We start from the raw sequence: 27,171 nt of genomic DNA, 5'->3' as shown, positions 1-27,171 counted from the left end.
TGCTAGATTAATCGTCGTTTCATTCATCCTGTCAGGAACTGTAGCAGAGGCTTGACCCAAAGGCAGAGCAATGGAGACAATTTAGCAGGGAGTGACTACTTCAATAATAAGCTGCAAATAACAAGCCATGAGGGGTCACAAAACATGAGAGAACTGATACTCAACACGACAAAGAAACAAGGTAACAAAAGGCTAGGAGCAACTAGTTGAGGCTTGCTGATTCGTATGAGTGAACAAGGACTGTAGATGAGGGTTGGGTTTAAATAGGCTGCAGGTGATGAGTTGGAAACAAGTGGCAGTTGACTCCTTTTAGCTGGGTGGAGACAAGGAGGTGCCTGCCTGTGCTGGCCTACAGTGGGAGCTTGCTCCATGCAAGGTGACCACCATATTCAAAGATTCAAAGTACATTTATTATCAAAGAATGTATAAATTATAAACCTTGAGATTTGTTTGCTCACAGGTAGCCACAAAGGAAGAAACCCAAAAGAGTCCAATTAAAGAAAAGAAAAATAAACGACCAACACCCAATGCACAATAGAAAGCAAACAAATCACAAATCATGCAAGCAATTGAAGCAAACAGCAATATTCCAAACTATTTTGAGTCCTCAGATCCAAACCCCAGGGTAGGCCCAAAGCCTCGATTATCAGTTCATCATGTTAGCAAACATGGAGCACAGCAGCTAGGGCAGTCTTCATAGCCTCAGAACCATAGAGAGAGGAGTGACCATCATAGAGAATGAGCAAAATCAGTTCTCGCCTGGATCCTGACACCCTGTCTTTTCAGTCTAACTGGGCCAGCATTTAAATTGACCAAACAACGAAACAGTGAAAGGCTCCATTGCTCTAGAGAGAGGAGTGAACATCACAGAGAGCAAGTGAAATCTGCTCTCGCCTCTAATCCGGGCTGGCATTTAAAATTGTCTGAACAGCGGATCGTAAATCGCACTAGGATCAGGCACTGCTGTTGCGAAAGACTCTGTGCCTAGACCACGCCGCCCAGCAACTTGTTCCAGGCCCAGATTTCACCACTCAGCCTGTAGCCATTCTAAAGCTCTTCAAATCAGCTTGGTGACCAGTGCAATCCAACTTCACACCTGAACCAGTTGTATGGGCATCAGAACTCCATCTGCAATGATTCTGCAACAAACCGTCTCACTCATCCCTCAAAATTTCCTCACTATCGCTCACCCCTCACTGTTTGTGGTGATAATTTTACACAATATACCTCAGAAAAGCTTATTTTAGCAATGCTTTTAGTGGGATTCCTTAACTTTTTAACTACCAGTGGGCTGTCGCACTCAAAGCCAAGCCCTCCTTCTAATCATTTTAACTCACCACTCTGTAGTTCTTTTACTCTACTTACAGTCATAAAGTTGGAACATGTTATAAGATTTCACTACTAATGTAATGGCCCCTCTGCAATGTTTCACTACTAATGTAATGGTTTCTCTGTAGCAGCAATGTTTTGATTATGACTAGAGATAACGGGGCTTTGGAATGTATGTTATCCAGTGGGAGAAATGTTGGTCTTTCTTGTGAGTCTGGAAGAGAGATTTTCATGGTCTTTCATCGGGGAGCCAATGGAGAGAGAGGACGCAAATGGAGAGAGTCGGAAGACCACCGTATGGAGTGGACTGAGGAGCGAGGGTCCGAGGGCCGGCTATGCTCGGAGGAGGTTGATGGTTGATGAATAGCCGTATCAGTGAGCTCCAACAATGCACATTAGACTTTTTTCCTTAATATGGGCCCTTTTACTTTTTATTTTCTTTACTAACCCTTTATTCAGATTGTTTATAAAGTTCAATTGTTTAATTGCATATGGTGTACTGTCTGATATTTTGCAGTGCAGATTTGTAACTGGGCAACACATCACGCAGCATCCACACAAACGAGATTTCTCAGTTTGGCGGGGCTGGAATTTGTTTTCCTCCAGACGAACACATGCTGGCCGAGCCTGAGGGTTATAGAGTCATAGGATCTTACAGCATGGAAGCAAGTTCTTAGGCCCAACTGGTCCATTCCAACCATAATATCCACCTAAACTGGTATTATTTGCCTGTGTTTGGCCCATATCTCTTTAAATCTTTCCAATCTATGTACCTGTACAAGTACCTTTGAAATATTAACCACTTCATCTAGCAAACCATTCCACATAATCATCAATCTCTGCATGAAGAAGTTGTCCCTTAGGATCCTTTTAAACCTTTCTTCTCTCAAATTAAACCTATGTCCTCATAGGTTCTTCACATTCTTGATTTCCACAACACTGGGGAAAAAACAAAATTTTTACCCAATATTGTCCCCTATTGATTTTTGACATCTCTATAAGATCAACCCCCATTCTCCCTCAATCCAACAAAGAAAGTGCTAGCCTGCTCAACCTTTATCTGTAATTCAATCCCTTGAATCCTGGAAACATCCTCGTAAATCTTTTCTGCACTCTTTCCAGTTTAGTGCCAACCTTCATATAGCAGGGTGCACAAAATGGAACACAATATTCCAAATGCAGCCTCATTGGTGTCTTGTACAATTGCAGCATAGCATCCCAACTTTGATGCTCAATACCTGACCATTAAAGGCCAGTAGGCCAAAACCCTTCTTCAACACCTTTGCGTTTTTTGACATATATGTGACTACAAACCCACCAAAATGATCAATTGTAAGGGGTACTTAGGGGTATTTTTCCAGTTTTGATGAAGGACCTTTCACCTGAAACTTAGCTTGTGTTTCTCTTTCCACAGACGGGTGTGGAGGACAAATTGGCAGAGGCTGATGGGTTCTTGATCAGTAAGGGTGTGAAAGTCTCAATGGACACAATGGCCTAATGCTGCTCTTACATCTTGACTATTGACTATTTTGATTTTCTTTCAGATCTTCGACAGTTGTTATCTTTGGATTATTGGAATAAGCTGCCAGTGGAAATGGTTGAGTCCGATACATTAACAAAATAGCCAGATATGGTCAAACTAGCTTAGATGGGAATCTTGTTTGGCATGGTCAAGTTGGACCTAAGAGTCTGTATCCATACTGTATGAATCTATGACCCTATGACTCTACTTCCTCTGAAAGACACGACTGAAGTATATCACAGAGGATTGCCAAGGTTTAATAAAGGTCATTTAGGGTCTCTCCTCATTGCTATCACACTTATTGTTACGTTACTTCTGTTTAAGCATACTGTGGATTAACAATGAAGAATCATATTCTGGAAGAATCAGAGAACTTTTATTTACAGCAATAAACAAACATGTCTTAACCTAGCCACATGCTGGAACATACTAGCAATCCTGCGCATTCTCAGTGCTCTGTCCAATCATGTACTAGCACATCAATGCACATGATATCACCACATCTTCTTTTCCTTAAAAAGAAAAACAATTAACAACGTTAATCAAAACACATCTATATCAGATAACTGAAACTCTGAAGTTGGCTCTTTCTTAAGGTCTTTGCAATTTCTTCTTAACACTGCTCCCTCCTCTGTTTGGACCATGTGTGATCTGGTCTGTGTTCATGTGTTCATTTTATCTTGTATCCTCACTTTGTCTCCTTGTCCTTCAGACAAACGTCTCCTTAGATCAGTTAATTCATGTTCCACTTCCATTTGTAATGAAATATGAATCTTCTTTTCTTCATCCAATTCATTCATTAACTGTGTACTCTCTTTTTTTATGCTGAGACTTCATCATTTCAATAAAACTTCTCAATTCCTTCACTTGTGCTTTCACTTCTTCCTTATACTGTGCCCATTGTGAACGTTCTTGCTCTAGATGGTGATGAAACTGAATCTCATATTCTCCCAGTGTCTCTTTCATTATCGTTTACATTGAAGCAACCTCCTCCTGCCATTGCTTTTTCATATCATCAATTGCCTCCTGTTTGGTCATCTCAGACACTGCAGCTACTGCTTTTATATTCTCTGTGTCAGCATTAGCCTCCATGAGCTGGACCTGCAGTCGAGTTACATCACCTTCTGCCAACTGTAATGCAACATCCTGTCACTTCAGCTCTGTGTCACTATCCAAGACTAAAACACCTTTCGCCAAATGAAGTCTCTCGCAATCAGATAAACCCAGAATTGACTGTACGTTTTTTGGCACGACCACAAATGAAAGCGTGTGCACAATATTTTTGTGTGATACCTTTGCCATGCATGTTCCTTTAACTGGTATGTCTGCACCTGAATACCCAGTCACTTTTATATTTGTCTGATGTAATTTCAGTCTTTAAAGCATTAAACTCAGATTCTGCAAGAACATTTACTTGTGCTCCAGTACAAGTTTAAACAGAATATTGTTTTGATTCACTTGCAATGGAATAGTCCAGTCATTCTTACTTTGTTTATTTTCACAAAGCACGTCGATATAAAATTCCTCATGTTCATCTTCAAGCACAGCATTTACTTGTTTCATTTTATCTTCCTTCTTTCTACAATTACAACAGTGTGAAAAATGATTAATCTTACTGCAGCCATTGCAAATTTTGCCATATGTGGGACACTGATTTGGATGATGTTCCCGCACACAGCCATCATATGACTTTTTTTCTTTCAACTGCCTCTTGCTCTCTGTTGGTTTTGTCGATGTATTATATATTCACACTTTTTTACAGCGTTTGCATTGCAGTTTTCGACAAAAAGCTCTTCAGCCTGCAATGTCACGGTCTCAGAAGCTTCGCAAAGTGCCAAAGCTTTTTCAAAATTTAAATCTTGCTCTCTCAACAGTCTTTCTCTCAGAGCATTATCTCGAACGCCACAAACAATTCTATCTTTAATAAGAGAGTCCGTGAGCAATCCAAACTCGCATGTTCTACTACACTTTCTTAACTCAGTAACATACTGATCAATTGTTTCAACAGCCCGCTGCGCATAAGTGAAGAATTTATATCGCTCATACGTTAAATTACACTTAGGTATACAAAATACTTCAAATCTGTCCATTATTGACTTTAAATTGAAATTATCTCCATCTTCAAAGGCAATTATTATATACCTCTACTGTGTCATTCCTGATTACATGGAGCAGAAGCGTAGCTTTGGTTTTTCCTGATTTTTCTTCATAATTGATCGCCGATAAGTTCAGTTCAAACTGTTGCTTGAATCTCCTCCAGTTCTCAGCTACATTGCCAGTCAGCTGAAGTTTTGATGGGGGTTGTAAACCTTCCATTTTACCATTTACAGTATGAACTTTTTTTTCTTCTTTTTTTTGATTATCTTTGATCCTCAATTCTCGATTCTCCTGTATTATTCTTCCAAAACCACTTATGACACCATGTTATGTTACTCCTGTTTAAATGTACTGTGGGTTAACAATGAAGAATCATATTCTGGAAGAATTAGAGAACTTTTATTTACAGTAATAAACAAACACGTCTTAACCCAGCCATGTGCTGGAACATTCTAGCAATCCTGCACATGCTCAGTGCTCTGTCCAATCATGTACTGGCACATCAATGCACGTGATATCACCACACTTATTACTGAGCCTAAAATGCTAATTCTACATTCATCACCTTAGGGACTGAAGAATAGGACTTCAGACTGCCAATTCACCCTCAAAATGCAGATCTCAGTTGAAAAAAGGAAAGACTGCCAGAAAGTGGAAATTAAAACAAAGTAAGTCTTGAAATACTCAGCATCAGAAGAGAAAGAGTTAACATTTCAGCTCAACAATCTTTCATCAGATTGCTCATACTCTTAGCCAGAATGAAAACAGGTTGTTTGGGAAAAGTCATCAATATTTCCCATAGCTGTTGAACAACATTCCAGCACAGGCATCAACAGCTGACTATTTTTATCCTTAATATAACAACAGGGTTCAAAGGAATTTCAGATCTAGAGTTTTCCATAATTGGCTTCATTAATTCAAAAGCCCGATTCTCAACATAGTCACCACATGTGTTCTAAAATGAATTTTTAAATCAAACCTACAATAAAGCAGAACAGTTCTATATCTCTGATTTCTTTTTCATTTATTCGTTTTTTGTGATGCAGGAATTGCTGGCAGTGCCAATGTTGATTGTCCATTTCTAAATGCCCTTTAGAAGGGGTACTGAGCCACTTATTTTGAATTTTTTTGGATTTTGACTGGCTTTCTGAGTGTTTACAGTATCTCCGCTTTATGGTGCTATAAGATAGACAGATACTTTATTGATCCCAAAGGAAATTACAGTGTCACAGTAGCATTACAAGTGCACAGATACACAAATATTAAAAGAGAAGTAAGAAAGAATAAAAAATAAGTTACTTCAAACAGTCTAACAGGAGGGGGTCATCACTTCCCCGGCTATACGTTGACTCATTATAGAGCCTCATGGTTGACGGTAAGGATGACCGCATATAGCGTTCTTTGAAGCAGCACAGTTGTCTTAGTCTATGACTAAAAGTGTTCCTCTGTTCAGCCAAGGTGGCATGCAGAGAGTGAGAAACATTGTCCAAAATTGCCAGGATTTTCCTAGGGTCCTTTGTTCTGTCACTGCGTCCAGTGTGCCCAGTTTGACTCCTATCAGTTTCTAATCAGTTTATTGAGCCTGTTGGCATCACCCGTGTTGATGCCATTGCCCCAGCACACCACCACATAGAAGATTAAGAATACATTTGAGGATTTAGAGGTGGTAATGATGGAAAAATGGTGATGTATTTCCAAGTTAGGGTATTGTGTAAGTTGGAAGGGATCCTCCATCAGGCAATATTCCCTTGTACTGAATGCCCCCATCTTTCTTGGTGATTGAGGTTCTGGATTTGACTGATGCCGGTGAGTTATTGCAGAGCATTTTGTGGATTGTTCACTTTGCACATAGTGAATTGTTAGCAACGGCAATTAATGTTTACAGCAGTGGCGGAGTCAATCAAGGGGCCTACTTTGTCCTCCTTTATACAGACATTCAATAATTTAGTATTTTAGTTTGTTAGTATCTATTCAATTAAACAACCCGTCTGGCATCCATACTATAGGCCTGCCTTTCATGAAACCACATGAGTATAGGATGTTTCCAACCATGCCTCAATGACTCCTTTTTCAAATGAGGGAGTTTAAAGACTGAGTAATAAACTGACTCCAAAAATGCAAAAGAACTATTAGAACCAAGTATTTATTCACTGGGTGTAGTTAGGTTGGATTTGTCCTACTTCTGAACAGAAAATGTTTTCCCTATAGTCCAGTCGATGCCAGCATTACAAGTGCACTAGAACAACTTGACTGCAGATGTAGCTCATCTTGGAGTGTAGCTCTTCAGAACTTCAGCTGGGACGTTGTCTGGTATGCTCAGCTGTTTCTGGATAACATGGAGTAAATTAAATTGGCTCAAGATCACCTTCTGCAGTGGCAAGAATTTTGCTCCTGTCTAATAGTCTTATGAATCTCAGGAGGAGGCTGAATTGCATCAACCCTTTGACACTTTGGCTGAGCATGGATTTTCTTATAACTTTCTCCTTGGTTTGCTGTCTAACTGTCGATGATTCATGACTAGGCTTGGCAATACTGCAGAGCTTTGTTCTGACCTGTTGTCAATTTCCAGCTGTTTTATTGTTTAGCATGCATGTATTACAGCTTCACTTCGCTGCCACCATGTCAGTTTAGGTATCCCTGGAGACTAGGGTTGTTTGCCTGGCTGGACAATAAGAGTGGGGTGAGGGATATGCTGGACCATACTGGTGGTGTAGATGCTGATTGTCCACAGTGCCTACTGCTGCCACATCATTTCTGAGATTATCCTATTTAGCATAATTCTGGTCCAACAGCAGGTATTCTCCTTTGTTTTCACAAGGATTTCTACTGATATCATCATGAACATATGTACCCTTGTGTTCATTTAACAAGTGATAAAAACGTGGAATTATTTGCTTCAAATTCATCATCACTGAGCCAGAGCTAGCAAATCCAGCATGGTGGCTCTGTTGCTAGGCAGCTTCTTACAGCTCCAGCAATGCAAGTTCCATCCTCACCTCTGCTGGTGTCTGTGTGCAATCTGTACACTCTGCCTGTGACCGTTCTGGTTCCCTCTCACATCCTGGTTGATAGGTTCATTGGCAAATGAGAACTGCCCCAAGTGCATTGGCAGGAGAATCCAAAGAGAGGATTTGATGGGAGTGCAAGAGGAAGAAGTGGAATTAGTGCACTTCTTGCTTGAAGTGCTTGGCAGTCAGTGCTGACGGGATGGCTCAAAGACTCTGCTTCCAAGTTGTGTGACTAATTCCTCAGTAGGAGCATGGGAGTGCCTTTACTGCTCTTCATTGTTCAAATGCTCATTGCTATTGGTGACCAGATGTGCAAGGAATGCAGAGCTTCAACTTGATCCATTGATTGTGAGATTCCTTAGAAAAGGCAGCTCATCACCTTTTCTAAGCTTTGTTTGAGCAGCTGGGATGAATGATAAATGCTAACCCATTCACACCTCAAGAATAAAAACAAAATTTGAGAACTGAGTCTACCAATATAAGTTATTTAAAAGAGAACCACATAAGAACAAGGGAACCACGTAGGAACAGTGGAAATTAAAAATAAAAACTATATCTGGGCTATAGTAGAACCGTCTATTTACAAACTGTAATGTCTTGGATCCCACTTTTCCAAAGCTCCGATTTGGAGTGGGACTTCAGGGACTAGAGATCCATAATTCCTTGAAAATAGCATCACAGGTAGATAGGGTCGTAAAGAGAGCTTTTAGCATAAACCAGAGTATTGAGTACAGGAGTTGAGATGTTACGTTGAAGTTGTATAAAACATTGGTGAGGCCAGGTTTGGAGTATTGTGTGTAGTTCTGGTCACCTACCTACAGGAAAGATAGCAACAAGATTGAAAGAGTACAGAAGAAATTTTCAAGGATGTTGTGAAGACTGTTTCTGTGCTGTAGTGTTCTATGACTCTATGGATCTAGTGATTTTACAGGACATTGGATCTGTCCTATATCTCTGAGATGTGGAAAGGCACGGCAAAGATATTGTCTGCTCACCATCTATTACCACCCCCACCCTCTCAACCCATGGAAGATATGGGAAATAATTGTACTGTGTGATTTTTTTTTATTTCTGTCTCTCTGCATATTTCAGAGTCATAATAGTACAAGAGTGGCAGCAGCAAAGTTCACCCAAAAGGCAAAAGCTCCTTGCTGGACAGTCCTATGTTAACAAGTCACATTTCAGATAAAATTACTGCATTTAGATTTAATTAAGCAAGGCCTCTTATTAGTCCTAAGGTCAGATCACGTGAACCTTAAAAAACCATTTAAGAATTTATGAAGTACTTTAACAAGAATATAAGTACTAGAACTTGAATATTTTCTTCAGCTTGACTTTTGTTTCCTCACTATTAAAAGCCATGACTGACTCAATGAAATATCCTGTTTGTATGCTGTTGGACTGCCTTTCATAAACCACATTCTAAAGAATGAGGTGTGGTTGAGAATAATCACTCTAGTTTCTACTTGAGGGAGGAACCTGCATCCAAAGCAGATAATAAATTAAGCCCAAAAATGCCAAGTATCTATTGGAACCAGGTGTCTTTTCAATGGAAAGTAGAAATTTCATAATATTTCTTTCCTCTCCCTTTCCTCACCAACACCATCTCCACATGATAGAGGATACTCAGTGAAAAATATATGAGCTTGTTAATAATTAATATATTGCATAAATATACAGCTTAGAAGCTGAATATACGTGCACGGTAACTCTCCTTACATGAGTGTAGTCAGATATCGACCATTCCCACCTTTTGTCCTTCCCCCACCCTTGTGTTGTGTTGTGGAAGACGAGATTCATGGGAAATCAGTCCAGAAGTCTGATCATTGGACAGCACAACAAAATTCAGCTAAATATTAGTCTAGAAAAATCTATGAATATTGTTTACAAATGAGACTGAATTCTAAGAGGCTTACTCTTTATTTACAAAAGCTCAGTAAAGCAGGATACATTTGGGTTGGCTAATGTAAATGTCATTGCTGGGTTTACCAAATCAATAAGGAAAGCTATCAATTTGACAGTCACAATTTTATTACTCCCCTAAGTACAGTACTTACTGAGGTGATTATGGAGAGCCTCCATGAAAATGGTTTGAATCCCACGACTTCATTAACTGAACTTTAATTACTTTTCTGGTGAGCCAACTACACGAGAATCTCCTCCTGATAATGGAGATGAGAATCCCATTCTTTTTATATTTCAATACTGAACTTTATTCATAATAAAAAATACAATATCTACAAACGTTTGTGCAATAAAGTGTATACAAAGGGATAAACAGGGCAAAAATCATGGTCATTATATTTAGTTCTTTAAGAAACAGAAACAACGCAAATACAAGAGGTTCTGCAGATGCTGGAAATCTTGAGCAACACACACAAGATGCTGGAAGAACTCAGCAAGTTAGGGGAATAAACAGTCAACATTTCAGGATCCAACCCTTCATAGCACCATTGCCACTTATGTGGCCCTTTGGGGTGATATACCCTTTCATTGTTTGATGGCTTCTCCACTCAACCTCGCCTTTCCATGTGTGGTAGCGGAAGGAACCTAGACTGTGGTCCTTCCTTCAGCAACTTAGTACTGGACGCACCAACCTTCGGTCCATCTCTCAGAATGTACTCCTGCAGGCTGGACTCTGCCAGTTGGCAGCATTCCCTCATAGACATCTCACTGAGCTAGGAAACCAAAAAGTTTCAAGCAGACCAAAGGATATCCTTCGCTGAGTTGATAACCTTCCAGCAGTACTTGATGTCTCTCAGTGTGTGTCGCTGGGAACAGCCCATAGATACACAGCTGCTGAAGATGAACTAGGTTAAAAACCCTTACATCCATTTCCACACCTTCTTAGCAATTCTGGAGTCTGCAAAGAGGTGGGTGACCATTTCTTCCTTACCACAGTTCTCCTGAAGGCCATGTACATTGCAGGAGATAGATCGCCTGTGGTGGATAACTGGAAGGGCACCTCTCACTGCCAGCAAAGCGAGGTCTTGGTGCTTTCTGGTCAGATCTGGTGATAGGGCTTTCTGCCGGATAGATTGGGCTGCTTGATCCAGAAACAAGCCCACAGAATCCATACTGTCCATGCCCTGCAGGGTCTTAGTGCGGTCTGCACTGGCTATTGCCCGATAGACTTGTGGTCAAGGGTGTTTACTTGGAGGAACTCTTCCACAAAGGACAAACCCATCTGTTTAAGGAAGCTGCTCATCAACCAATAGGAGAGGCAATAGTCTCTCTTGTACTGAGGTTGCTAGGATTGAAAACAATCAATATTGAACTGAAAGTTGTGTTGCTTCCCACTTTGAGAATCCTGGCCTTAATAATGAGGATTAAGGTATTATAAATGCCAGGCAAATGAACTGCAAGCAGTTGATATGTATATTTGTGAGGTCCATAAAGTATTCATGGTGTCATTTAAGCTGAATATTTACAGACAGTGCTTGGAACCTTGCCAAGTGGTTGGAGAACTCTTTAACTCAAATCTCATAAAAGTTTTAAGTTGTCCTTTAAGGTCTCATGTGATCTGACGTTAGCATAGTCCATATAGGCTATAGCACAGCTGGATGCTATAAATAAAGCAAGCAGGTATCCATTGTCATCTCAACAGTCTTTGAATAACCTTCACGTTCTTAACTTTTCAATTATTTTAGAAACATAAGCAGAGCATTCCAAATACCAAAATACAAAATAATGTAAGAGCAGGTCAGAAGTTTTTTCATTCAGACTGAGAAAGATCATGAATAATTTCCTTTAATGGGCAGAAATTAAACTCCCACACATTTGTTACTTGTATTAACTCTATGAATGCAATCATTGAACACAGGAAGGGGGAGGTCATTCAGCCTCTCACCCTATCTCGCTGCTCAATCAAATCATAATTGGTCTGTACTGGCTGCATGCCTCCTTATGACCTAGTCCAACAAGAATGATCAGAGCTCGGTGTAGGCTTCTGCACAGTAAACACTTACCACTGACACATATCTCTGTTAAATCTGTTGGCCAGCACAAATGTTCTTTCTTTGACCATATTTACTCACAGCTGCCTTCTTTCATATTTCAACAGACAGACCTGACACGGTGCCAATATTTAACTTTCCACCATGCAATTGTAAATTAAGCTGAAAACAATATTGCAAAATAGCTTGAAATTTATCTCATTTAATATCTGTAGCACTGCAGCAGATATTTTATCATGGCATACAAATATTGTACTGATATCTCAATATGAAGGGATCTTCGGTCAGACTCCGGACCAACTTGGTTGATGCACATAAATGGTCTGTGTAATTGGGCTGAACAATTAATCTGCCCATTGCAATGTAGCAGATCCATGATACCTTCTCATTATAATGAATTCAGCACACTGCTAGTACTGTACTAAGAAATTGTCTTATTAAGATGTTGCTTAAAGTTACCTGCTCATCTTAGACAGGAGGTACATCTTAACTGCATTAGGTCATGGAAGTCATTGAGGAGGGTGTCATAACTTGTCAAAGCTTTATGTAATGGAGTAGGGATATGATACAGTGGCACATAGGAGGGGTAAAGTCATAGAGTCACAGCATGGAAACAGGCCCTTCAGCTGAACTGGCCCATGCTGACCAAGACACCCATCCAAGCTAGTTTCATTTGCCTACGATTAGTCCATGTACTGTAACTCTAAACATTCCCTATCCATATACTTGCCCGTGTCTTTTAAACATTATTAAAGTCACTTCCTCAACCACCTCTTCTGGCAGCTCTTTCCATATTCAGACCACCCTCTGGATGAAAAAGTTGCCCCTTAGGTTTCTACTAAATCTCTTTCCTCTCACCTTAAATCTATGCCCTCTAGTTCTTGATGCCCTAACCCTAGGGAAAAGACTGTGCATTCAATCTATCTATGCCCCAGGTGGCTTGAAAGTTGGAGAAATAAGAAAAAGTAAAATCTGGTAAAACTCAGCAAGTCAGGGCTGTATCTGTGGTCAGCGAAACAGAGCTGATGCTTCATCAGAATTATTGCAAGACTCAAACCATTATCTCACTTCTTGTATATGCGTCAAACCATAGGAGCATCATCCCTGACACTCACTGAGGCAGTATATCCCATCACTTGCACGAATAGAGGAGAACTCATTCTCAGGCCAGTGGGACATTGGCATGGCTGTATTGTTTCATGGGCCTTGCACTTCTCTTTCTGAGGGAGAAAGTGTCCGTCAACGTTAGAGCAAGTCATTTCCTAGCCTGTGGCTTGTGAGGAACCTGGAAAATAGATGACAGTGCACTCACAAATAATCCTCCCCACTTCTCACATCCTCTTAATTCTACAGTCCCTGATGATTTAATCATAGCAGCTGATACGGATTTATCTCACAAATGTGAACACACATATACTGTAGGTTGTCTTATTAGAAGTAATTTGGAATCTATAGTACCCAGTATGCTGTGGAAGTTACAGCCCTAGAGGTCCGAGGAATTTCAAATCCATTGCTTAAGATTCAGATACAACTGCTGTATAGCAGCTATGATAATACCCTAACAAAATAATTGGCATTAGCACTAGATACTTAAACTCTACAGCAAAGAGTAGCTTCAATATTAGCCAAATGAATGTAATGGATTTTGGCTGTGGCAGGAAGCAATTGTTTGGATCTTGATGAAAATTTAATAAATCAACTATCATACTGATTGACTAAACTTCACCTGTCAGTTTATCTTTGTAGTTTCAGTGAAAGAGGAGGTTTGTTGTTTTCATGTGAAATGCATTTCAGAGACAAGTTTGAATTGTTGAATACTATATTATCTTTTTCGTTTGCGAGTCCTTTTCAATTCATCGTAAACTATCATTATTGTGATGACCAATTACTGCACCAAATCAAAGTGACAAATCCGTAGGACAAGCACCATGAGCAATGATTCATTTTGGGAGCTGCTCCTGTGAAGTGATTGGATAATATGCATATAGAAAAATAGCAGATCGTTTCATTGTGGAATTCCTTAAAAACAAGTTGAAGAAAAAGTAGGAGAATGTAAAGACATCTATTTCTCCACGTTTCAGAACTAACATTTGGAAGCTTTTGCATCAGCTGCTCTGGGTGTCAGATGTGGGATGTCCAGGAGACTTCCAGCCTCCCTGATGGCCACATCTGCACCAGGTGCATCAAGCTGCAGCTCCTTAGAGACCGAGTTAAGGAACTGGGGCTGCAGCTCGATGACCTTCGGCTTGTTAGAGAGATTGAGGAGGTGATAGACAGGAGCCACAGGCAGGTAGTCACCCCGGGGCCTCAGGAGACAGATAAGTGGGGGACCATCAGGGGAGGGAAGGGAGGGCGTCAGGTAGTGGAGAGCACCCCTGTGGCTGTCCACCTTAACAATAAGTACTCCATTTTGAGTGCTGTTGTGGGGGGACGACCTACCTGGGGGAAACAACAGTGGCACAGAGTCTGGCCCTGAGGCTCAGAAGGGTAGGGAATGGAAGAGGAGGGCAGCAGTAACAGGGAACTCTATAGTCAGGGGGACAGATAGGCGATTCTGTGTGCGTGAAAAAAAAACAAGGATGGTAGTTTGCCTCCCAGGTGCCAGGGTTTGGGATGTTTCTGAACACGTCCATAGTATCCTGAAATGGGAACGTGAGCAGCCAGAGGTCGTGGTACATATTGATACCAATGACATAGGTAGGAAAAGGGAAGAGGTCCTGAAAGGAGACTACAGGGAGTTAGGAAGGAAGCTGAGAAGCAGGACCTCAAAGGTAGTAATCTCGGGATTACTGCCTGTGCCACGTGACAGTGAGTATCGGAATAGAGTGAGGTGGAGGATAAATGCATGGCTGAAGGATTGGAGTAGGGGGCGGCGATTCAGATTTTTAGATCGTTGGGACTTCCTCTGGGGCAGGTGTGACCTGTACAAAGAGGCTGGGCTGCACTTGAATCTGAGGGAGACGAAAATCCTGGCAGGGAGGTTTGCTAATGCTATTGGGGAGGATTTAAACAAGATTTGTAGAGGGTGGGGACCGAAGTGAAGAGGCAGAGGATGGGGAAGCTGGAGCACAAGTAGAGACAGCTGGTAGGGAGTTTGTGAGGAAGGATAGGCAGATGTTAGAGCAAAGATGCACTCAGCCTCATGGTTTGAGATGTGTCCATTTTAATGCAAGGAGTATCATAAACAAGGCAGATGAACTTAGAGCGTGGATCAATATGTGGAACTGTGACGTTGTGGCCATTACAGAGACTTGGATGTCTCAGGAGCAGGCTGCTGAGTGTGCCAGACTTTAGATGTTTCAAAAAGAACAGAGAGGGAGGCAAAAGAGGTGGGGCAATGGCATTGCTATTCAGGGATAGTGTCACGGCTGCAGAAAAGGAGGAAGCCATGGAAGGATTGTCTACTGAGTCAGGGTGGGTGGAAGTCAGAAACAGGAAAGGGGCAATAACTCTACTGAGTGTTTTTATAGACCCCCCAATAGAAACTGACAATGAGGAGCGGATAGGGAGGCTGATCCTGGAATGGTGCAATAATAATTGGGTTGTTGTGATGGGAGATTTTAACTTCCTAATATTGATTGGCATCTCCTTAGCACAAGGTGTTTAGATGGGGTGGAGTTTGTTAGGTGTGTTCAGGAAGGTTTCCTGATGCAATCTGTAGATAAGCCAAGTAGAGGAGAGGCTGTACTTTATCTGGTATTGGGAAATGAACCTGGTCAGGTGTCAGATCTCTCAGCAGGAGAGCATTTTGAAGGCAGTGACCACAACTACACCATAGCACTGGAGAGGGATAGGAGCAGACAATTTGGGAACACATTTAATTGGGGTAGGGGGAAATATGATGCTATTAGGCAGGAACCTGGGAGCCGATGTTCTCAGGGAAATGCACAGCAGAAACGTGGCAAATATTCAGGGAACATTTGCATGGAGTTATGCATAGGTATGTTCTATGGTGTACAAAGTATGTTGAAAATCTAGTTAAGAAGAAAATAAAAGCTTACAAAAGACTCTAGGTACTGTTAGAGCTCTAGAAAATTACAAGGTTGCTAGGAAGGAATTTAAGAATGGAATTAGGAGAGCCAGAATGGGCCATGAGAAGGACTTGGTGAGCAGGATTAAAAAGGCCCCAAGGCCTTTTGTGAAGAGCAAGAGGATAAGACATGTGAGAATAGGACTAATCAGGTGCGATAGTGAAAATGTGTCCATTGAGTCGGAGGAGGTAGTGGAGGTACTTAATGAATACTTTGCTTCAGTATTCACCGGGGGAAAAAGACCTTGGCAATTGTGGGAATGATTTACAGTGGACTGAAAAGCTTGAGCATGTAGATATTAAGGAAGAGGATGTGCTTGAGCTTTTGGAAAGCATCAAGATGGATAAGTCACCGGGACGGGATGAGATGTACCCCAGGCTACTGTGGGAGGTGAGGGAGGAGATTGCTGAGCCTCTGGCAATGATCTTTGCTTCATCAATGGAGAGGGGAGAGGTTCAGGAGGATTGGAGGGTTGCAAATGCTGTTCCCTTGTTCAAGAAAGGGAGTAGAGATAATCCAGGAAATTATAGACCAGTGAGTCTGACTTCAGTGGTTGGTAAATTGTTGGAGGAGATCCTGAGAGGCAGGACTTATGAACATTTGGAGAGGCATAATCTGATTAGGGATAGTCAGCATGGTTTTGTCAAGGGCAGGTCAAGCCTTATGAGCCTTATTATTATTGAATTATTATTATTATTATTGAATTCTTTGAGGAAGTAACAAAACACATTGATGAAGATTGAGCAGTGGATGTAGTGTACATGGATTTCAGCAAGGCATTTAATAAGGTTTCTCATGCAAGGCTTATTGAAAAAGTAAGGAGGCATGGGATCCAAGGAGACCTTGTTTTGTGGATCCAGAATTAGCTTACCCACAGAAGGAAAAGGGTGTTTGTAGATGGTTTGTATTCTGCATGGAGGATGGTGACCAGTGGTGTTCCACAAGTTCTGGGTCCCCTCCTTTTTGTGATTTTTAATAAATGACCTGGATGAAGAAGTGGAGGAATGGGTTAGTAAATTTGCTGATGACATAAAGGTTGGGGGTGTTGTGGATAGTGTGGAGGTCTGTCAGAGGTTACAGTGGGACATAGATAGGATGCAAAAGTGGGCTGAGAAGTGGCAGATGGAGTTCAACCCAGATAAGTGTGAGGTGGTTCATTTTGGTAGGTCAAATGTGATGGCAGAATATAGTATTAATGGCAAGGCTCTTGGCAGTGTGGAAGATCAGAGGGATCTTGGGGTCTGAGTCAATGGGACACTCAAAGTAGCTGCGCAGGTTGACTCTGTGGTTAAGAAAGCATACAGTGCTTTGGCCTTCATCAATCATGGGATGAGTTTAGGAGCCGAGAGGTAATGTTGCAGCTATATAGGATCCTGGTCAGACCCTACTTGGAATTCTGTGCTCAGTTCTGGTTGCCTCACTACAGAAAGGACATGGAAGCCATAGAAAGGGTGCAGAGGAGATTTACAAGGATGTTGCCTGGATTGGGGAGCATGCCTTATGAGAATAGGTTGAGTGAACTCAGCCTTTTTTCCTTGGAGCAACACAGGATGACGGGTGACCTGATAGAGGTGTACAAGATGATGAGAGTCATTGATCATGTGGATAGTCAGAGACTTTTTCCCAGGGCTGAAATGGCTAGCATAATGGGGCATAGTTTTAAGGTGTTTGGAAATGGGTACCAAGGAGATGTCAGGGGTAAGTTTTTCCCCACACAGAGTGGTGGATGTGTGAAATGCACTGCTGATGACGGTGGTGGAAGTGGATACAGTAGGGTCTTTTAAGAGCCTCTTAGATAGGCACATGGAGCTTAGAAAAATAGAGAGCTATGCCCTAGGAAAATTCTAGGCAGTTTCTAGAGTAGCTCACATGGTCAGCATAACATTGTGGGCCAATGTGCTGTAAATTTCTATGTTTTATGTTCTATGTGCTACATGCTACAACTTTCTCCCCATACAAGTCCCACTGTATTAGCAAATGCCTAAAACTGTGGACTTAGAAATTGTAGTGTGTAATTAAAACACACAATACACAATATGGGTGAGTGTCATTTGGCTAGGCTAGGGGCTTGGTGCATCAACCTTTAGTGACTCTAAAGGCTCAATATTTTGGAGAGAGAGAGGGCTGAAGATCAAACACCTAATTGGAGGTTGGATGGGAGTTACTTTGGTCACTAAGGGATCAGGAGCTGTAGAGATGTCATAAGTCAGGTGTTGAATCAGGACCCAACCACAGGACACAGACACTGGAGTCCCAGAAACAGGATGAGACAGAACCCAAGGATGGGATGGGATGCAGTCTAGGCAGGGGAGGCAGAACCAGGTCAAGGGACTGGGAACAAGGAGCCTGGGGTGGACTCCAAGCCCGAGACTGGACAAGGACCCAGAACCTGGGTCTTGCCTCAAGCTCAGACCCCCAAACCCAGGCTAGGATGTGACAAGGCTTGGCTAGGGACTTGGGGTCTGGAGGCTTGAGGCTGGGGGCTACAGCCTTGGAGCTTGGGGAACTCAAAGGCTGGAGCTAGGGGCAGACTAAGAACTGTACATCAACATGGAGCCAGGACTTATCCTCCAACAAGCCAGGACTCATCTTTAACAGGACACTGACATGAGACAGGACAGTACACAGACATAGAGCCAGGACCTATCCACCAACAAGCCAGGACTCATAACTCCACACCAAGGTGGGGCAGGACCATCCATCAGGTAACAGCAGAACAGCCTGACCTACCTGACAGAGGCAAAGACAGGACAAGACAGATTCCCCCCACAGGGCAACAGCAGAACAGCCTGACTTACCCCATGGAGGTGAGAACAAGGCAAGATAGATTCCTCCCACAGGGCAACAGCAGAACAGCCAGACTTACCCACAGGGGCAAGGACAGGAAGAGACAAACACCAAGGAATGGCAGACAGTTCCACCTCTGCATTGGGGTAGCTCCAAGTAGCCATTACAGCCAGCAGCCTTGGCTGACAGCCACCCAGCTGGCCCAGGAAACAGCTGAATCCCTACCACAATGACCACTCCAACTACTACCAGCAAGGCTCCCAGAAGCCATGGTTCTCCAACACAGCCCCAAGAGTCCATTCTAGCCTTCCACCAGCCATGAATCTCTTGCCAAGACAAATTCCCCCAACCACACACCATACCAGGGCCACCTATATTCCCAGTTCCAATATGAGCCTCAGGTGTTTCTAGTTAAGTCCATCCGCGGACCGGACCACGAACTTCGTAATGAACCACCACAGATGGGGGATCAGAGGATCGGGGATAAGGAGTAGTATGAGTATCAGAGGCATTGGGAGGATTGGGACTTGCTGAGATGGTGGTGGAGGAGTGCTTCAATATTCTGATGACACTTATTAGTTTTTGTTGGCACCTGGGAATTCATCTCAAGGTATATACTAACCCAGGCATGGGCAAACTACGGCCCGTGGGCCATATGCGGCCCGTTAAGCTTTTTAATCCGGCCCGCAGAACTTGAAGAAATTATATTAATAAACCTTGTTAACGTTTTTTCCCCGCAATTCTGGCGTTTTCCCAATAGATGACGCACTCTATATACATTGACCTTTGTTGAGGTGCAGCGTATTACTCCACATTTGCGCTTTACTCTTTGTTCGGCTCAACCTATTTGTGTGAACAGGCGTTCAGCGTCATGAACATCAACAAAGCCAGCCACAGATCCAAGTTAACTGACCAACACCTCAGATCCATCCTGAGAATCGCCACAACAAAACTAAATCCAGACTTTGATGCGCTGGCTAAAAAGGGAGGCCAACAACACTGTTCCCCCTGAAATTAAAAATAAGTTTCTTCATTGTGTTATGTAAAAAATGCATTTGAAAATATTTTTTCAATAAGCCTTACATGTTACATGTCATTTCTGTTAAGTGATGGACATGAGTAGTGCGCAGGTGCACGTACGTTCTCAAAATAAAAAATGCGCTCCAGATCAAATAACGCGCTCTGCATACTGGCGCGCTGTCACTGTTCTGTCCTTGTGCTGGTCGTTGTTGAGTTTTGGCACAGGGGACAATTGAATAAGAAGGAGCAGGACAAGTAGACCTGCATCTCCTACCGTTGTTGAAATAAAGACAGTCATGAGGAGAGTGATGATGATAATATCTTGAAGGATAACAGAATTTTCAGTGCTTTAAAATAATAACTGTTACTATTAAAAAAGCTGTATTTTATTCATTTAATTTTCAGTGTTTTAAAAGTCATTTCAATAAATAGCTAAATACCATGGGACTTCAAAGTCAGATATTTTGTTGTAATGCATTTGTTCATTTTCAATTGAAATTAAAGCACATGTTTTCTACATATCCCATGATATTTTATTTTCTCTTATGAGGTGTATTACCAAAAGACTCCGTCCATTTGCTCCTGGTCCGGCCCCCCTGTCAAATTTTAGAACCCTTTGTGGCCCACAAGTCAAAAAGTTTGCCCACCCCTGTACTAACCGGAACTATTGCGTTAGGGCATAGTTCAATATAAGCTACTTTCTTGACTTTAAGGGTAATCCTTCTCTAAAATAATCCAGACTAGAAATTGGATTTCACCCTCTTTTGGAGAAGTAAGGAAGTAATGCTTGGATTCCTTTCAAGAATTTATGGAACTGGGCAAAAATAAGTGAACATTTTTCATACAAAATCATATTGTAAAACAGGGCTTCCTGCCAAGACTGTATGAAGAATTTGCAAGCACAGCATCATTGCCACGGTGATCACTGGGAAGTGAGTCAGAGAAAGTGCTTTCTCCATGGCAGCCACAAAACAGCTGCAGAAAAGGCTGCCATGGAGGTGAGGGAAGCAATTGGGAGACAATCTATTCTTTGTGTCTGGCACTCCATGTGGTGGCCTGCTGAGATTAAGCCTTTAGCTTCGAGAGACCCCAAATCACTGCAAGGTGGAAGCCGGTAGAGCATGAAAATGTGATCTGATTTCTTCTAGGAAAGTTCTTTCAATAACTCACTTTGCAAGGAGGTCTATCAGATGGGATTTTCCATTTCAAAACCAGTCTCCTCCTACAGTAATATCTTCCCGTTATGTATCTTTTTTTCCTATTGTGTAATCTCTGTGGACACAAGTTAATGGTTTCATTCTGCGAATATTTGTGTTATTGCTACTGTTAGGTACATATTTTGTGACAATCAGAAGTTGTGGAGATAGGAACTATAGCAACATTATACTTTGTGAAGTTAGTTAATTCACATGTGCCCCTGATGAATTTGTGGCTGATATGCAATACAGAGAAATGTTGATAAGGCAAGTACTGAATCAATCTTTGTTGATGTGCAGAGGGATCTTGGGGTGCAAGTCCATATCTCCCTGAAAGTGGCTAGACAACTTGGTTGGATGGTAAAGAAGGCATATGGTATGCTCGCCTTTATTTTTGAGGTTCTGAATTCCAGAGTTAGAAGGTTATGTTGCAGCTTTACAAAATTCTGGTGAGGCTACATCTAGTGTTCAGCATTTATTTTGGTCGTACTGTTATAGAAAGAATGTGGAGCCTTTGGAGAAGGTACAGAAGAGATTTACAAGGATACTGCCTGGATTAGAAGGCAGGTGCCATGCGGAGAGGTTGGTCAGCTTGAATTGCTTTCTCTGGAAAAGTGGCTGATAGAAGTTTGTAAGATTATTAGAGGTACATATTGAAAAGACAGTATCTTTTTCACAGGGTCAAAATGTCTAATATGCATTTAAGGTGAGAGGTGAGTAAATATTTTAGTGGTGGATGCCTGGAATGCACTGCTAGGGATAGTTATGGAAGCATCTTAGAGGCTCTTAAATAGACTCGTGCAGAGAATGGAGAAATATTGACATTGAGTAGGTCCAAGGGATTAGTTTAGTTAGGGACTTAATTAGTAGGTTAAATAACCTGGCTCAGCATCAAGGGCCGAAGAGCCTGTTCTTGTATTGTACTGTTCTATGTTCTCTGACCCACTTCATGCTTTGTAGTGTGAGAGTTGGAGTAATGGCAGTTTAGTCTTCAGTCATCAATATTGATAGGATCTAAAAGGAATCACTTTTCAGTATTGTTCCTGCAAAGTTCAAATGTATTTTCAGTTCTGATGTACTCACAAATGATTTATCTGGGCCAGTTCCATTAACTGTGCCTTCGGTAATCAGCTGCACTCCCACAGAATTTATATGTGAAACTTGACAAATAACTTTCAGCCCATTTATTTATTTATTTGTCTGTTTATCTATTTATTTGTCAAGTTATTTATTTGTTTGTTTGTTTGTTTGTTTATTTATTTATTTATGCATATCTGTGGTCGTGCATGGGATCAAAAACGGGATCACAGAGGCAGCGTGTGAAGGTGAAGGAACTGAACATGATCTGAGATGAAGCAGGCCACTGATTCCCACCATCAATCCCTGCTCATGCAGTTAGACTCTGAACCACCTACAAAATGCACTTTCCAAGGTTTCTTAGACAGGACCTTCAAAAACTGCAACTTCTACCACTTACAAGGGATCGTGGTTGGCATGGACCATTTGGGCCTAAGGGCCTGTTTCCATGCTATACTCAAAAGCATAAGGAATAGGCACCAAGCTGCTGAGAACTCCTCACCCACACTACTCCCTTCAGTCATTACTCACCCACCCCCAACCATCCTCTTGAGAAATATATCCCTGATTCTGCACTACCTCTGACTGTATTATCCTGTAACTTTCCAGACAGAAACACTGTGAGACAGGAATAGCCACATCACCAAACGGTTGAAGAAACTGGCTCTCCACCATATTGGCGAACTGGCCTAGTTGGTGACTAATGTGTATGAGTAATGGATACCTAAAGGAGAAGTCTTATGTACGCATAGTCCATTGCTTTTTCCAGCAAGGAAGGCTGTACGTGAAGCTGGAATAAACAAAAAATGATCCAATACTCACTTTAATATCCTTTCTTTCCCAGGTATCATTTTAAAATAAATCTCACCCTGGAATCAAGTTTTATCCTCCAGTAAACAGAAAATGCTACTTGGAGAGCTCCATTATCGCACCAGGAGGTTATAAAACTTATAAAATATAATTTGTCTTTGAAGGAAGGAATGATAACCAAGGAATTGCAGAGATTATTGCTAGTAATGAATATATTTTGAAAAGACTGAGGTACATATACCTTAGTAACTCCAGATCTATCTTCATGCTCTCTCTGTTCATCCTCAAGGATATTCATCTATTTTTATTAACATCATCAAGGCAGTAATGTCCAAGTGAGATGGGTTTTTAAGCTGTGTTCTTTTCTTAGGTTTAAACGTACTCGGCATTTTCAACCAGTATGATATATTTCATTTATTTCCTGGAAAATATGACGAAGTGTTCCTACAAGACATGCCGGAATGTTTTATAATGCTAAAAGAACTGTATAAATACAAGTTGTTGCTGTTACCCGCTGTATTGAATCCATTTCAGGTTGAAAACAGAAGGCCAACCTACCCAATTAATATGAATGTCCAAGTTTTCCAAACAGGTAGAAATGAAATCAAATCAAGGTTGTGGAGAGTGCCCTCTTCTTTGTGGTGGCATGCTGTGGAGGCAGCATTAAGAAGAGGGACACCTCACGTCTTAATAAGCTGGTAAGGAAGGCGGGCTCTGTGGTGGGCACAGAACTGGAGAGTATGACATCGGTGGCAGAGTGGAGGGTGCTGAGTAGGCTACGGTCAATCATGGAAAACCCTGAACATCCTCTGCACAGCACCATCCAGAGACAGAGAAGCAGCTTCAGCGGCAGGTTGCTGTCAATGCAATGCTCCTCAGACAGGATGAAGAGATCATTACTCCCCAACGCCATTCGGCTCTACAATTCAACCACCAGGGGCAAGACATGTTAAAGTGCCGGGGTTAGGACTGAGCTTAAGTTACCACTCAATGCACTTTAGTAACTATTTAAGAACTTTTTAAAAGCTATTTATTAAAGCTTTTTGGGAGGGTGATTTTAGATGCATATCATATTTATATTGAGTTAAATACTTATGTAATTAGTTTTGCTACAATAAGTGTATGGGACACTGGAAAAATGTTGAATTTCCCCTTGGGGATGAATAAAGTATCTATCTATCTATCTAAATACAATGTAGACACAATAGGTTTTGGTTTCCAAATAGGGCAATAGGGATTAGCCCGTAAGGATTCTGTTGGTACACATACTTCTTCTGGAACATCATTGATAGTTAGGAAACCTTCAGCTTAGATGCTTCAACCGTGTTGTAGCCAAGACAGTTCATTTTGGCCTCAGTATCTAGGTACATGTCAGATACACTTTCTATTTTTGACTCCAGTCCAGTTACCTTACTGAAAAGCATGTGTGTCCCTGTGCTTGACTGTGGTATGCATTTCAGTGGCCTATCAAAGCTCAGTTTGAAGGTAATTGGGGGATTTGGTAAGGTAATGGAGTTAGTGTAGCAAGAAGCAGCTTTGAGGAGTGGAAACATCCATGGGTCAAAGAACAAAAGTTGCAACTTTACTTTAGCAAGACTTAAGAATTTTGTGGAGAACATTTGGCCATTAGTCTCCAAAGCTATTCAGGCTCAGCCTGTAGCCATGGTCTATGAAGTGCCCATTCAGGTACCTTTTACAGTGTGTGAGGAGGTTTGTTGCACCTTCCATTCTACTTCCTTTAAGGCAGTGAGTTGCAGATTTGAAGCATCCTTTGGGTGGAAAATTCTTTTCTCAACTCGTCTCTAATCCTATTACCTTAAATCCATATCCTCTCAAAGCTGCCTCTCTGTTGAGAGAAATAGGCTCATCCTATTCACCTTTTCTAGGCCTTACATAATTCTTTGTTTCTTGAATAAATCTCCCTTTAGAATAAATAAACAACCCAACCTATTTTATCCTTTCTCATAGCTAAACTCTCTATCCCTTGCCATATCTCCACAATCTACTATACATCCTTCCCCATGTCTATAAAATCTAAGCTGTAATGTGATGATGAAAACCATACATAGCACTACATCTGTGATTTACTCATGTTTTATACATTTCTGTCAAGATCTGGTTCCTCCTATATTCTATGCATTAACCAATAGAGGCAATTTTTCCATTAAGTTTATTTACCACCTTGTCTAGGAACCCTGCAGGGCTTATTACTTTTAGGAATCTGTGAACTTCCAAGATTCCTCCATTCCTGTACACTTCTCAGTATCTTACCATTTATTGCTCATTCCTCTGCCTAGTTTATTCTTTTTGAAGACCTCACTGCATATTTCTCTGTATTGAAGTTCAATAGCCACCCTTTTGATTTGTCCATTCTTGTTATCTGACAATTTTTGTCTGGTTATCAATATTACAAAAATGAAATTCTGCAAAACTGCAGGTCTCATGGCCTGTCAATTGCCATCCTTTACTCTCTTTCAATGAGCACATTTTGGATCCAATTTGCCTCTTCCACTTTGCTCCATGGTCCTTTCCTTTTCCAATTAGTCTACTCTGTGGAGCTTAAACAAAGACCTTGTTGAAGTCTATGAAATGCAACATCTTCATTGCCTCTCCTTGTTACCTCCTCAATGTTTTCATTTGTGTTATTCAGATGTGCCTTGCCCTTAACAGATTCCTGTTGACTTTCCTTGATTGAGTGGTGCCTCAGGATAAATTTAGGTTAACCTATGAAAATGAAAAAAGATTAGTGAGAGTTATGTCAAACTCTCTACAGTGAATGCAATTATAAGGCATTGCATATTTCAGGGACAATGCAGTAATCATGGAGAATTTTAATCTACATATAGACAGGACAAATCAAATTAACAGTAATAAGGAGAAGGATGAATTCATGGATTGCGTGGAGGTTTTTTTCTAGATCAACACGTTGAGGGACCAAGGAAAGGATTACTTTAGACCTTGTTCTGAGCAATGAGATAGAGTTATTTGATAATTTTGTTACAAAAAAAGTCAGGAAGAGTGAACATAACTTGATAGAAACTTGCACTGAGTTTGAAATGGATGTATTTAAATTGGAAATTAAGGTTTAAATTTCAGCAAAGGAAATTATGAATATATGAGGGAACAATTGGCCTCAGATGGTTGGGAAAATTCATTGAGAGATTTGATGCTGGATTGGCAATGGATAGTAATTAAAGATATATCACATTAATTGTAAAATAAAATCCTTTGCAGCACAAAATCCTGAAAGAAAAGTGATTCATCTGTGGCTGACAAGAGAAATTAAAGAGAGCAATAAATCAAAGGGAGAGGCTTATAAATTTGCCAGAAATAGTACTAAGCCTGAGGATTGGAGCATTTTAGACCTCAGCAAAGGAGTGTTTTTTAGTTGTTTAAAAATGGAAAGATAGAATATTGGACTATATTGGTGAAAAACATAAAAATTGTCAGAGCTTCTGCTAGTATGTAAAAGGGAAAGGACTAGTGAGAGCAAATATGGGACTTTTGTAGACAGAGAGAGGAAGATTTGTGATGGGGAATGAGGAATTGGCAGAGGAATTAAATATCAACTTTGTGTCTTTCATCAGTGAAGAGGACACAAAAATCATCTTGAAATATAAAAGAAGTAAGGGTGTCTCACAATTGAAAAGGATCTTGGTGAGATTACACCTGGAATAGAATGCCCAGCTTTGGTCTACTTAACTAAGAAATGGTGTACAAAACATGAAGAGATTCAATGGAGATTATACTGTATGCACTGGTTTCAGGGATAGTAGTTATGTGGTATGAGGAAAGAAGGAATACACTAGGCCTTTGTCTCTGGAGTTTAGAACAATTAAAGGAGTTTGCTTTGAAAATTACAATATGCCGACAATGCGTGACAGAGAAATTGGAGACAAAAGAGACAACAGATGCTAGAACCTGGAGCAAAAAAGACAAGCTCCTGGGGAACTCAGTTGATCTGTTTTCACTTTGACACAAACGAGTCTTTTTCTGTTGATCAGTGTCAAAAAATCCAAGTTAATCCACTGTGGTTTAATGTTGTAAAACAATAAAATATGAAAAATTCCAAGCAGTATAAATGCTTTTTCTAGGCACTGTAGGTGGGTGTAAGGAGAATAAGCAGGGTTGAAGGTGTTTGATAGGGATGCTTTGATAAGGAGGATAATGGGATTGGTGTAGGACTACTGTAGATGGATGCTTGATAGTCAACATAGATATAGCAAGGGAGGGGCCTGTTTTCATGCTGCATGTGTCTGATTCTGTGATTCTGCTGTGAGTAGAGATTACCCATCAGATAAGGAAAAAAATCCAAGAATGGTCCCAAAACCTAACTTC

At 41.1% G+C, this 27,171-nt stretch overlaps 1 protein-coding gene across 2 annotated transcripts in view; it reads right to left on the bottom strand.

Moving 5' to 3' along the window:
- rnd2 (Rho family GTPase 2) overlaps positions 1 to 27,171 on the bottom strand; it is a 125,171-nt gene that overhangs the window by 12,389 nt on the left and 85,611 nt on the right. The window contains exon 6 of one of the 2 annotated variants that reach the window (XR_009509034.1): positions 25,454 to 25,557. The exons of the other annotated variant lie outside the window; for it this stretch is intronic. The gene's annotated coding sequence lies outside the window, so the exon portion shown is untranslated. The remainder of the gene's footprint in view (positions 1 to 25,453; positions 25,558 to 27,171) is intronic. 2 annotated transcript variants of the gene reach the window in all.

The sequence above is a fragment of the Hypanus sabinus genome, chromosome X1 (genome assembly GCF_030144855.1).
Source record: "Hypanus sabinus isolate sHypSab1 chromosome X1, sHypSab1.hap1, whole genome shotgun sequence".
In the NCBI taxonomy this organism is placed as follows: domain Eukaryota; kingdom Metazoa; phylum Chordata; class Chondrichthyes; order Myliobatiformes; family Dasyatidae; genus Hypanus; species Hypanus sabinus.
Note: the sequence above shows the minus strand (reverse complement) of the source record. Positions and strands in the feature narration are given on the sequence as shown.